The sequence below is a fragment of the Cardiocondyla obscurior genome, linkage group LG21, assembly GCF_019399895.1.
Source record: "Cardiocondyla obscurior isolate alpha-2009 linkage group LG21, Cobs3.1, whole genome shotgun sequence".
Lineage (NCBI taxonomy): Eukaryota > Metazoa > Arthropoda > Insecta > Hymenoptera > Formicidae > Cardiocondyla > Cardiocondyla obscurior.
Genome location: NC_091884.1, coordinates 3,235,507 through 3,247,799, shown reverse-complemented (window position 1 = coordinate 3,247,799; position 12,293 = coordinate 3,235,507). Strand labels below are relative to the sequence as shown.

Below are 12,293 nucleotides of genomic sequence, written 5' to 3'. Positions count from 1 at the left end.
GTTGTAAGGGGGAATAAACACGGGTTCTAACTCAGGAGCGGGGAGGCGAGGGGACGGGGGAAAAAAGCACGATGAGGAGGGCGCGGGGAGGAGGTAACCGTAGGTGGGAGAGAGACCAGAGGTATGAATTGGGTGACGGATACCCCCAGTCTCTCACCTGCGCCTCCCGCTCCTCTCGTCGAACTTTCCCCCTCGCCTGCCTCCCTCAGCGCTCTGGAGATTAGAAGACGTGTTTTATTCCCTACTTATGTGCAGTGAATATACAGCCTGTATACATTTACGTACAGTTTCTTTATTATATACAATTAACTATGTACAGTATTTATATGTTTAGATATATAGTCGTTTTTAGATATATAGTTTATTATAAGCAGTTTAGTGAGTGCTCGAATTTGAATCTTACATACTATTTTTAGTTTTGTTTCAGCTCAGAATTAGGCAGGGCCGTCGTAGTCCATGAATGTATGATATAGTTCTATGGAGCTACGTAAAGCTATTAAAGATATTGTTAATAAATCTTTTTGATTTTTAATCCCTACCACTTTTAAACTATCTATAGTGTCCTGTGGCATAGCCCCGGTTGTTCCTATGACAACGGGCAGGACTTCAGTGTGATTTATTTTATCTGTTGGAAATAATTTCTGAGCCTGCGGAAGCAACGACCTGTATTTGTTAATTTTTTCTTCTCTAGCTTGAGCGAGATATTCCCCATCCTCGCAGCGGACTGTAACGTCGACTACAAGGACCCCTTTTCGGTTTTTAATGACCAAATCGGGTTTGAGTCTCTCTCCACTCGTTCCAGTGAAGGTGGCCTCAGTTGTTATAGTTGCTTCCGCGTCTTTTTGTAATACGCTATTTTCTATAAAGTTCTTTATTTCGTCGTGTCGACGAATTCGCGCCGTTTTAGTATGCGTACAATTGCCAAGTATATGCGCTAGCGTTTTATTAACTGTCTTACATTTGCGACATCTCAGATCTTTTTGCGGAAAGGCTTTATTAATGCTCGTTTTATTTCCCGCTGTATTTGTGCGTAGTTGTAGAGCTGTAATAAATCTACAAGGCTTAAGTAGCTGGCGTTCTCGAAGAAATTTATTTCCGATTTTATCGCCTATATGTGCATCTACCGAGCGCCCCTGAGAACTTAACGCCTTCCAATCTTTTAATTCTTTTATTGCGCACCTTTTTTTATAATTAATTAAATCTGTTTTTGTGTATGGAAAATTTAATCTAATACCATTTGCTGCTCGTCGAAGTCGCTCAATCGCCGCGACATTCCCCGATATATACTGGAGGATTTTATCAGAAGATATCGACATTTTTAGACCCAAGCTCAACGCCACGCGCGGTACTAGTTGAGCCAGACGTGGTATGCCCAAACCTCCGTCTTTCTGATTGCTATGGATCAGTCCATCCGCCACACACATAGGCAGGTGTAACATGCCCCTGACTATAGTACGTATATCCCGATCCATGCCCTCCAGCCGGGTTTTTGCTGGTACCGCCAGCACTAGTTGATGTAAATAATGCGGTATTAGATATGTCTGGAGCAACTGCAGCTTCTGGTCCGGTTTAAGAGGGAGGGTTTTTAGTCTGCGGAGAGTTCCTGTAAGTTCTTCTTTTTCCATCTCTTTAATTCCAGACCAGGGGGAAAATTGTATACCCAGGTATTGCAAATAAGAGTCGGGCGGGACGCATGGGAGCTTTTCACCAAGTCGTTCAACATTTGGATCCAATACAAACCAGGAATCTCTGGTACGCTGTATCTGAAAGGCGTAACTCTTGCTCGCTGCTATCGACATGCCCAGAGCACCCAAATATTCAACCACGTGGTCCAACAGCGCTTGGGCTTTATGAGTGTCGGACGCAACCAGAAATATGTCGTCAGCAAATGCCATCGAGGATATTTTAAATTCTCCATCTTCATATCCTGGTAGCTGCTCTAGTTCTTCTAGTAGCTGTTCTAGTATTAAGTTGAATAGCAGTGGCGATAATGGGTCGCCCTGTTTGACGCCTCGTCGAAGCTTGATCTCAATTTGACCTTTTGGGTGCGCAATTACGGTACTTACACCATCGTACGAACGTACTATTAGCTCGATCATTGCTGGCGGCAGACCTTTTCTTTCCAAAGCCCAGGAAATTGCTTCATGAGGCACTGTATCAAACGCCTTAGAGACGTCTAATTGTATGCCTACACCGCCATCTTTGTTCTTCATTTTTCTTACAATCTCGCTCAATAATAGAACGTTGGCAAAGCATCCGGCTTCCGCCACAAATCCCTTCTGTCTGGGATTAATTTTAATCTTTCCGCGTATTCTCTGGTCGATTATACCCCAGAAAAGACGACTAAGGAGGGAGCTGATAGTTAAAGGCCTGTAGTTTGTAGCCTTAGAGGTATCCTTTCCCTCTTTGGGAATCAAGGTTGTGCGATTACAATACCACTCATTTGGTAAAGTGCCTGTAATCAAAATTAGATTGTATAACGCAGAAAGTATTTGTCCCTTTTCTAGACCCGTTAGCATAGTTCTTTTAATTCCATCTGGTCCGGGGGCCGTTGATTTCTTAATCTTACTCAGCCGGCCCCATACCTCATCTATTGTTACGGGCCCCAGAACCGCAAGCTCGTCAACAGCGTCCTGATTTTTGTTCTCTACAGTGTTTAGGTCTTTAAGTCGAACATTAGATATAGTTCCCCATAGCTGTGTATATAGGTCTTTAACTTCTGATCGGTTAAGTTCGCTATTATTTTTCACACAGTAATCTTTATTTGTACGCACATACTTTGCAAGAAGACCGGGATCTTTTTTGTACAGTTCTTGTGTACGTGCGTATTTATATCGTTTTATTTTTCGCGCTTTATTTATATTTCTTTTGCGTTTTGGCCGGCTTATAGCCGCACTATTAGGGTCTTCACCTCCCAGATACGTTAACACCTTTGTATATAGTAGATTTAAGTCGTAGTGTGATTTTCCAGCAGCTTCTTTTATGTTTTCCGCTAGTTTTTGCGTCGTCTCTTTAAGACTTGTAATGTTCCACTCTTCTAGTTGGCTAATGATTCTTTCTTTCCATTCTTCTCTGAGTATCAGGTTATTTAACGTTGTTTGATTGTTATCATCTAGTTCTTCTGTAGTTTTTAAGTCGTTAGGCATTATTGTAGCCTCGCGTCTATCACAGTGCTCTTGCTCCGTGCTGCTCTCCTTAGCCAGCATTACGTTGTCTGGATTTAAGCAGCCAATTTGTACCTGTTTTGAACTGCTTATTAGCCTCAAAGAATTTTCGCTTTCTATATTTTTATGATTTCCTTTATTTTGCGTTTTTAATTCCCGTTCTTCATCTGACTCAGGATCTTGATCGGTAGCGCGATTACCCCGGATCAGCTTATCACACCGAACCAGAACAACAGGAATTCGACTTCCTATTCGATTAATCGGATCTCTAGGGCTTGCTCCTGCAGCGCTCATATTGTCGTCCGACATTCGCCGAAGCCGATCGCGTAAACCGTCAACAGTCCGCAATCGCCTATTTGTTGCTGAGTCAGTTTTTCCTTCTTTTAGTCTGTTCTTGGTTACCGGGGTTTTGGAAGTAGTAACAAGAGGCGGATTGTAATCTTTCCTAAAAGCATCCCGCCTTCTTTTATATGCCGCCTCACTTCTTTTATCTCGTAACTGCTTTCTTGTTTTGCGTTTTAATGCAATTATTATTTTATCTAAAATTTGGCTGTCAGTGTATCCCGTTGAAAGAGCCTCAATTTCATACATGCGTGTAATTTCTTCTGTTGTAAATACCAAGCCCGGTCGAGCAGCGTCGGGATTCTCTGAGCTTACTGAAGCAGCTCTTTCTCGATTTCTCGCTGCAGGATGTCGATGCCGTTTGTGTTGTGAAAGTCCAATAATTGATGTGAACGTTTCGTTGCATACCTCACACTTATGGCCCTCTACTGGTGCTATAATAGAGCCCGGGCATTTTGGCACATGACATAATGCGGGATGTTTTGTCTTATATCTTTTTCCGCATCGAGAACATTCAAAGGCAATCTCCAACTCGTTATGCTGCGTTCGATGATGGCGGATCATATTGTTAAGATCCGGTGCCAGTGAACTCCTCAGCACCTTTGTGTATTACGTTAGGCTGAAAGGGAACAGAAATAGTCATAGTCCGTTGTCTAGCCGAGTCGTCATCATTGGATCTCTGTGGTAGACGGGACGCGGATCCTATCGCTCCCGAATCCGAGGCTAAGTTACGTGAACTGAAAGCCAGTAAATTGACGAGTAGACAAAGAGCTAGCCTATCTACCCCTTCCCCCGGAAGCCCGAGGTAGGCGTTTGGGCATTTATACCAGGCTGCTCCTCACCTTACGCAGATCTTCGCGTAACATGCTTTATCGGCTGCACTTAACCGTCAATCCGAGCAGCATTTGGCCACGACATAAGTCGTGTTTCCAGCGGGACCACGAGGAGGTAGCTGCTCGGCTTGACCTGGAAGCCATTCTCGATGAAAATTTCAGGCCAAAGTAACTAAGAGTCATAGTTACTCCCGCCGTTTACCCTTGCTTGAATTTCTTCACGTTGACATTCAGAGCACTGGGGCAGAAATCACATTGCGTCAACACCCGCGGGGGCCATCGCAATGCTTTGTTTAATTAGACGGTCGGATTCCCCTAGTCCGTGCCAGTTCCTGAGCTGAGCGAATGGCGGCCGAAGAGGACGACCACGACGGCTCGCCGCCACGGAAGCCTCGCAGCAAAGGAAGATCCGCCGGGAGGCTGAGACACGGGACAAACGGATCCCTGGCGCGAGAACGCCGATAGTTCACCTCGCAGGCCCGGCACGTCCAGCCAGGGACCTTCCAGGCCAAGCCCGACACGCCCCGCTCCTCAGAGACAATCCCTTATTCGAAGTTACGGATCAGTTTGCCGACTTCCCTTACCTACATTAGTCTATCGACTAGAGGCTCTTTACCTTGGAGACCTGCGGATATAAGTACGAACCGGCGCGACACCTCCCACGTGGCCCTCTCCTGGATTTTCAAGGTCCGAGGAAGGGTCGGACACCGCCGCAACTGCGGTGCTCTTCGCGTTCAAACCCTATCTCCCTGCTAGAGGTTTCCAGGAACTCGAACGCTTATACAGAAAAGCTCTTCAGTCTCCCGACAGTGTCCAGGTCATTTTGGGTTACCCCGACGAACACTCTTACGAGGGCCCGAATTGTGGTTTCCCGCTGCCGGGTTCCAGACCAGAACCGGATTCCCTGCTTCGGTAGGCGTGGTAATCAAAAAGTTCACTCACCGCGCGCGACGGCTTTTGCTCATGTTGCGCGCGCGCGCTTTTGTGTGCGCGAAACTGCTGCGACAACGAGGTATCGTGCGTTGTCGATGACATGCAGTTCTCCTGGGGCTTAGGATCGACGGCGCTCGTGTGCAACGGCTGTTCGCACGAAACCCTTCTCCACGTCGGTCCTCCGGGGCCTCGCTGGGTATTTGCTACTACCACCAAGATCTGCACCGATGGCGGCTCCAGGCAGGCTCGCGCCCAGACCCTTCTGCGCACACCGTCGCGACCCTCCTACTCGTCAGGGCTTCGTGGCGGCCTGTAAAGCTCCCGGGCGAAGAGTTACCCGCCACCTTACACAGCCGCCCACTTGCCGCTGACAGGTATAAACTCGACGCTTCAGCGCCATCCATTTTCAGGGCTAGTTGCTTCGGCAGGTGAGTTGTTACCTCATGGCGATTCCGGCTGTGGCCGCATTCTGCAATGTACCGGCAACCAACGCCTTTCATGGTGTTCCCACGCGAGCGTCGAGTTGGGCGCCTTAACTCTGCGGTTGGTTCATCCACAGCGCCAGTTCTGCTTACCAAAATGGCCCCACTTGTATGATCGAAGATGCTCGTGGCTTCATAGTTCAAAGCCAGGTCTTGTTAGAGTTTGAGAATAGGTTGGTGTTTCGGCCCCAAGGCCCCTCTAATCATTCGCTTTACCAGATGAGACTCGCGCGCGCGTTCCGTGCGGAACGGCCAGTGCCAGCTATCCTGGGCTTAGGAGGGAACCAGCTACTAGATGGTTCGATTAGTCTTTTCGCCCCTATACCCAGTTCCGACGATCGATTTGCACGTCAGAATCGCTGCGGACCTCATCAGGGTTTCCCCTGACTTCGTCTTGACCAGTTCACCATCTTTTTCGGGTCCCAACGTGTACGCTCTGGGTGTATCTTCTCATAATGAGGACGGGCGCCCGGGTGCCAGGTACATCGCGACGCGGCCATCCTCCCTCGGTCGACAACCGGGGCCGACTTTCTACTTTCATTACGCCTTTAGGTATCGCAGTCCCAATGACTCGCGTTACTGTTGGAGCTCCTTGGTCCGTGTTTCAGACGGGTTGAAGTACCCAAAGCAGTAGCGTCGCCGACCGAGTATCGGTCCCCGAGTTACCCGGGGAACGTTTTGGGGCCTATTCGAAGAGGTTAACCGTACGACCAACAGCGGGCCAGGACCGGTGACGGCGCTGGTCGTAAGCCTCCGTGTACCGTGGCGCGCTTGCGACGGCTTGCACTCCCGCGTGTGTAAAGGCTGCGGCCTGGCGTGCCTTGCCGTGTACCGCCACAGGCAGCCGGCCGGGCGACCGAGGGTTTGACGGCGTGCCCGTGTTGCAGCGGCAGTCCCAGACCTGCCCGGGCCGTAGACCGACACCCAGCGGGTCGCGGTATTCTACTAGGGGAGAGGTACGCGACGACGAAAAACACCGGACATCGGCGCGCGGCAGCGCTGCCGCGCGCGAGCCGTGAGGCCCCGCGGGTATCGCCCACCGACGCGAAGCCAGCGTCGCTGACGATGAATCTCCCGTTCGATTTTGGGTTTCTTAGGTTTACCCCTGAACGGTTTCACGTACTCAACGAACTCTCTTCAAAGAAGTTCTTTTCAACTCTCCCTCACGGTACTTGTTCGCTATCGGTCTCAGTGGTCGTGTTGTGCCAGATGGGTTTACCACCGCCAGAGGCTGCACTCTCAGAAGCAACCCGACTCTAAGGAGAGATCTCAGACCTTTGCCACGATTCTTCAGGCCTGGCACCCTCTGCGAGTAAATGGCCCCATTCAGATGGACTTGGACGCGACGCGGCGCCTCGGAGATAAGCGGACCCTCCCCAAGCACCACATTTCCCTGCGGCGGAACCGCGGGATTCGGTGCTGGGCTCTTTCCTGTTCGCTCGCCGCTACTGGAAATCCTGGTTTGTTTCTTTTCCTCCACGCTAATAATATGCTTAAATTCAGCGGAGTCTCACCTGCTCTGAGGTCGTCAAAAGAAATTGTCGTGAGGCTGTACTATATATATATAATACGAAGAAGGCGAGACGACGACGACGACGCGAGAGAAAGAAAAACGCAATGACGCGGCGAAACGCCGCGCGCAAACTGCTGGTTAGACGCCGCGTGCTCCCGGTCAAGAGCTGCTACCATACATAGCGCTTTCGTGGACTCGGGAACACGCGCGGTCGAACCGCGCGCGATCTCTCTCACCTCGCACACTTTTGCTGCGCAGGGGGCGATCGGTGCGCAAGATATTTGAAAGAAGAGACGGAAAATGAGAAAACGAACGAGGCAGAGAGAACAACCGCGAGCGTGGTGATTTCGTCGACGTTGCGTCCAACCGCGCCGCGATCCGCGCCCGCGCGCACCAACCAACCGACCACGACGACAACTGGCCAGCCAGCCCGACGCGAACGTCGGAGGCCGGTTTGCGCGTCGTGGTGGCGTCGGCAACGCGACTGCGGCGGCGGCCGGCAGCAGCTGCAGCGGCGACGACCACTCTCTCTCTTTCTCTTATAATACGGTCAGGTTCTCTCGTATGTTGCTTCGTCGTATATATCCTCTAAAATCCCTCCCTCTCCGAGTTTCCTTTGCGTTGGCGGCGGTAAAGCGACGATAGCCAAGCTCTGTGCAGAAGGAGAACGAGGAGGCGCGGTCCTCGCGGCCTCTATTCTCCTCTCCGATCTTCATTCGAAGAAGGAGAGGAAAACTCAAACTCGGTTCTCCGCGCTCCTTATGAACTACTTCTCCGTGGATCAGCCTTGGATCTCGCGCGCGCCGCAAACGGCACACAGGCCACCGGGAGTACAAGCGCGAACGAATTGTCGGCTTGTTTCCTCCGGGCGGCGCGCGAGAGGCAGATCTACTCTTTTTCGTTCGGCGCGTATATACGTATAACGTATAAACTCCTTGCAAGAGCTCGCCACGTTTATCACCACCGCGCACGTCCTTCCCTCCCGTGCGTGTGTGCGTGCGTGCGTCTCTTTGCGATTCTCGATCGCATCTTTCGGTCGGTCGTCGTTCATTCGTTCGACCCTCAAACCTCGTTATTTCGGACGACGCCCAACGGCGCGAGTACGCCGCCGTTCCGCGAGTTATAGAGAGCGCGCAGAGAGCGCGAGCCTTCGTAAAACCCTGATGGAATCCAGCAACTCGCCGCGTGGATAGCGTGCGTAGTGTGCCTGATACCCCGGGGAAGGCGTCATCGACGACTCCTCGCTTCTCTTCTCTTTTCTCGTGGATGCGGGTATAACTCTCTCGCCGGCCGCCGCGATCGGGCGAACGTCAACAACGAATCGCTCGTACGCGGCCGTCGAAACGGCGCGCGCAAGCAGTTTGTCTTCGATAAAACGACCCTCAGCCAGGCGTGGTCCGGAAATTGTATCCGTGGACCGCAATGTGCGTTCGAAATGTCGATGTTCATGTGTCCTGCAGTTCACAAGTTGACGCGCAATTAGCTGCGTTCTTCATCGACCCACGAGCCAAGTGATCCACCGTTCAGGGTAATCGTTCCTTCGCGCACCAAGTACGCTCTATCAAGGAATAGACAACAATGTGCGTCTTCTTCGTTTTGGCCCTTCGATCAGCCTGGCCGCGCGTCCGAGCACGCGCGGACCGCCGCCCCTGTTACGGGGCTACGGCACAATAATGGAGAGAGAGGAGACGTCGGTTGTCGGCGCGGTGCGAAAACCAGAGGTTGCGTCTCTCGCGAAGCGAGAGCCGGGGCGGAACTCTTTAAAAAACCATCGGGGTCGAAAATGACTAGCATATTCGACGAACCCTTCAGCGCGCGCGATCGCGCGCGCGCGCGGACCGGAGGAAAGCAGCGGCGAGAATCGTCGCACTCTCCACTCCTCGCCCGGCGCGCACGACGACGCGGCAGCATAGGTTACCACCGGTACGCGGCGCATTCGCGCGCACCGCAACGCGTCCGAATCGCGGAGATAGAGGCAGCGCGCGGGCGCGCCTCCGTAGTCTCCTTCTCACCGATCCTGATCCGCGAGCGGGCGCGCATATAGATGCACCTTCGCGCTCCTCCTGGATTCGCACAACGAGACCAACCGGCCGCGCTAGCCCCGGCTAAGGGCGCGCTGACGCGGTGGTCCGCGCAACAGGTCGTTCGAAGCGCGCGAGAGACAGAGAGGCGGAGAATCTCCGCAGGAAACGAGAGAGAGAGAGAATGCAAAGAGCGTAATACGGCAATGCGTACAACTCTCGAATCTCTCTTCTTCTCCACAATATGCCCGGGGTCCTCTCTCGCTTTGAGCTCTCGAGATCTCGACACACTCGTCCCGACCGACAATCCTCTCTTATACGACGGCGACGAATGCGGCGCGCACCCGCAGCACGCCACCGTTGGCGGCGTGAGCGCGCACGCGGTCGTTGCGTCGCATAAACTATTCTCTCCTCTCGATCTCGCAATTTTGCTCGAGCGAAGCGTCGCGTCTCGCGACGGACGCTCCGACGAGGAGTGGGAAGGCGGCGCGGACTCGGAAGACGCGATGTCTCGTGCGATTAGATTTTGCGCCCCTTCAGCCACTCTCGACACAACTCGCAGAGTCGTGTTCTAGCTTGTCTGCCCCGTATCGCGGCAGGCAACGTAGTACACGTTACCGTGCGCGCGTACGGTTCCTCGTCCATGCAGTCGCCGGCCGCTGCGCGCTCGTCACGAGAACGGTGCACACAGAGCAGCAGGACCTCCGGAACGTTAATGATCCTTCCGCAAATTCACCTACGGAAACCTTGTTACGACTTTTACTTCCTCTAAATGATCAAGTTTGGTCATCTTCCCGGCAACATCGGCAATGCCGACGCATTGCCGCGCATTAGTTCAAAGACTTCACTAAATCATTCAATCGGTAGTAGCGACGGGCGGTGTGTACAAAGGGCAGGGACGTAATCAACGCGAGCTTATGACTCGCGCTTACTGGGAATTCCTCGTTCATAAGGAACAATTGCAAGCCCCAATCCCTAGCACGAAGGAGGTTCAGCGGGTTACCCGGGCCTTTCGGCCAGGGAACACACGCTGATTCCTTCAGTGTAGCGCGCGTGCGGCCCAGAACATCTAAGGGCATCACAGACCTGTTATTGCTCAATCTCGTGCGGCTAGAAGCCGCCTGTCCCTCTAAGAAGATTTGTTTGTACGTTGGTAGTAAAAACCCGCCGGCCGAAGCCGGGGGCCTTCGAAATACCATAAGGTACGCCTATTTAGCAGGCTAGAGTCTCGTTCGTTATCGGAATTAACCAGACAAATCGCTCCACCAACTAAGAACGGCTGCACCACCACCCACCGAATCAAGAAAGAGCTATCAATCTGTCAATCCTTCCGGTGTCTGGGCCTGGTGAGGTTTCCCGTGTTGAGTCAAATTAAGCCGCAGGCTCCACTCCTGGTGGTGCCCTTCCGTCAATTCCTTTAAGTTTCAGCTTTGCAACCATACTTCCCCGGAACCCAGCTTTGGTTTCCCGGAAGCTGCCCGCCGAGTCATCGGAGGAACTTCGGCGGATCGCTAGCTGGCATCGTTTATGGTTAGAACTAGGGCGGTATCTGATCGCCTTCGAACCTCTAACTTTCGTTCTTGATTAATGAAAACATTTTTGGCAAATGCTTTCGCTTCTGTCCGTCTTGCGACGATCCAAAAATTTCACCTCTAACGTCGCAATACGAATGCCCCCATCTGTCCCTATTAATCATTACCTCGGGGTTCCTAAAACCAACAAAATAGAACCGAGGTCCTATTCCATTATTCCATGCACGCAGTATTCAGGCGAGGATAGCCTGCTTTAAGCACTCTAATTTGTTCAAAGTAAACGTACCGGCCCGACTCGACACTCAGTAAAGAGCACCGCGACGGGATATTAGTTTGGGCGGCCCCTCGCGGGGCTAAGCCCACCGGTAGGACGTCCCACATCACGCCAGTTAAACACCGCGAGCGGTGAACCGACGGTGTGCGACACAGATTCAACTACGAGCTTTTTAACCGCAACAACTTTAATATACGCTATTGGAGCTGGAATTACCGCGGCTGCTGGCACCAGACTTGCCCTCAAATGGATCCTCGTTAAAGGATTTAAAGTGTACTCATTCCGATTACGGGGCCTCGGATGAGTCCCGTATCGTTATTTTTCGTCACTACCTCCCCGTGCCGGGAGTGGGTAATTTGCGCGCCTGCTGCCTTCCTTGGATGTGGTAGCCGTTTCTCAGGCTCCCTCTCCGGAATCGAACCCTGATTCCCCGTTACCCGTTACAACCATGGTAGGCGCAGAACCTACCATCGACAGTTGATAAGGCAGACATTTGAAAGATGCGTCGCCGGTGCTAGGACCGTACGATCAGCACAAAGTTATTCAGAGTCGCCAAAATAAACGGTGGACGCACGGAGATCCGCACGCCACCGATTGGTTTTGATCTAATAAAAGCGTCCCTTCCATCACTGGTCGGGACTCTGTTTTGCATGTATTAGCTCTAGAATTACCACAGTTATCCAAGTAAATGTGGGTACAATCTAATGAACCATAACTGATTTAATGAGCCATTCGCGGTTTCACCTTAATTCGGCATGCACTGAGACATGCATGGCTTAATCTTTGAGACAAGCATATGACTACTGGCAGGATCAACCAGGGAGCTTCGTGTGTGCGATCGCGGTTACTCGCGGTGGAGCAACGCGAAAAACAACGCTACGCTGCTACGGACACTCCGCGAGGAAGAGCCGTGCGCGTTTCGTGTGTCGTTAATGCCGCCGGAACTTTTCGAGCCGGTCGACGGACACGCTTTTCGTATTTATATATACTTTAACGGTATGAAAGATCAAATTTTGTTCTCATTCACCCATAACAGCGGCTTGTAAGGCCGCTTAGCCCTGACGCTAGACCGATCCGATCTGAGACGTCGTGGAGCACTGTTCGTTCAACGGTGCCAGCGGTGAGAACACCGAGGCACCGGTTGAAAATTATTTCGCTACGGCGTACAAGTAAGCGGGAACGGCGACATCGTCAAAGAT

General features: G+C 51.7%; 2 non-coding genes across 2 annotated transcripts; both read right to left on the bottom strand.

The window, feature by feature from the left end:
* Window positions 1-8,643: 8,643 nt before the first annotated feature.
* LOC139110854 (5.8S ribosomal RNA) lies at window positions 8,644-8,798 on the bottom strand. The gene has a single exon (XR_011547092.1). It is a non-coding gene; the product is annotated as a 5.8S ribosomal RNA (ribosomal RNA).
* A 1,203-nt stretch (window positions 8,799-10,001) lies between these two features.
* Window positions 10,002-11,917, bottom strand: LOC139110800 (small subunit ribosomal RNA). Its single transcript, XR_011547059.1, has one exon. It is a non-coding gene; the product is annotated as a small subunit ribosomal RNA (ribosomal RNA).
* Between the last annotated feature and the right edge of the window lie 376 nt (window positions 11,918-12,293).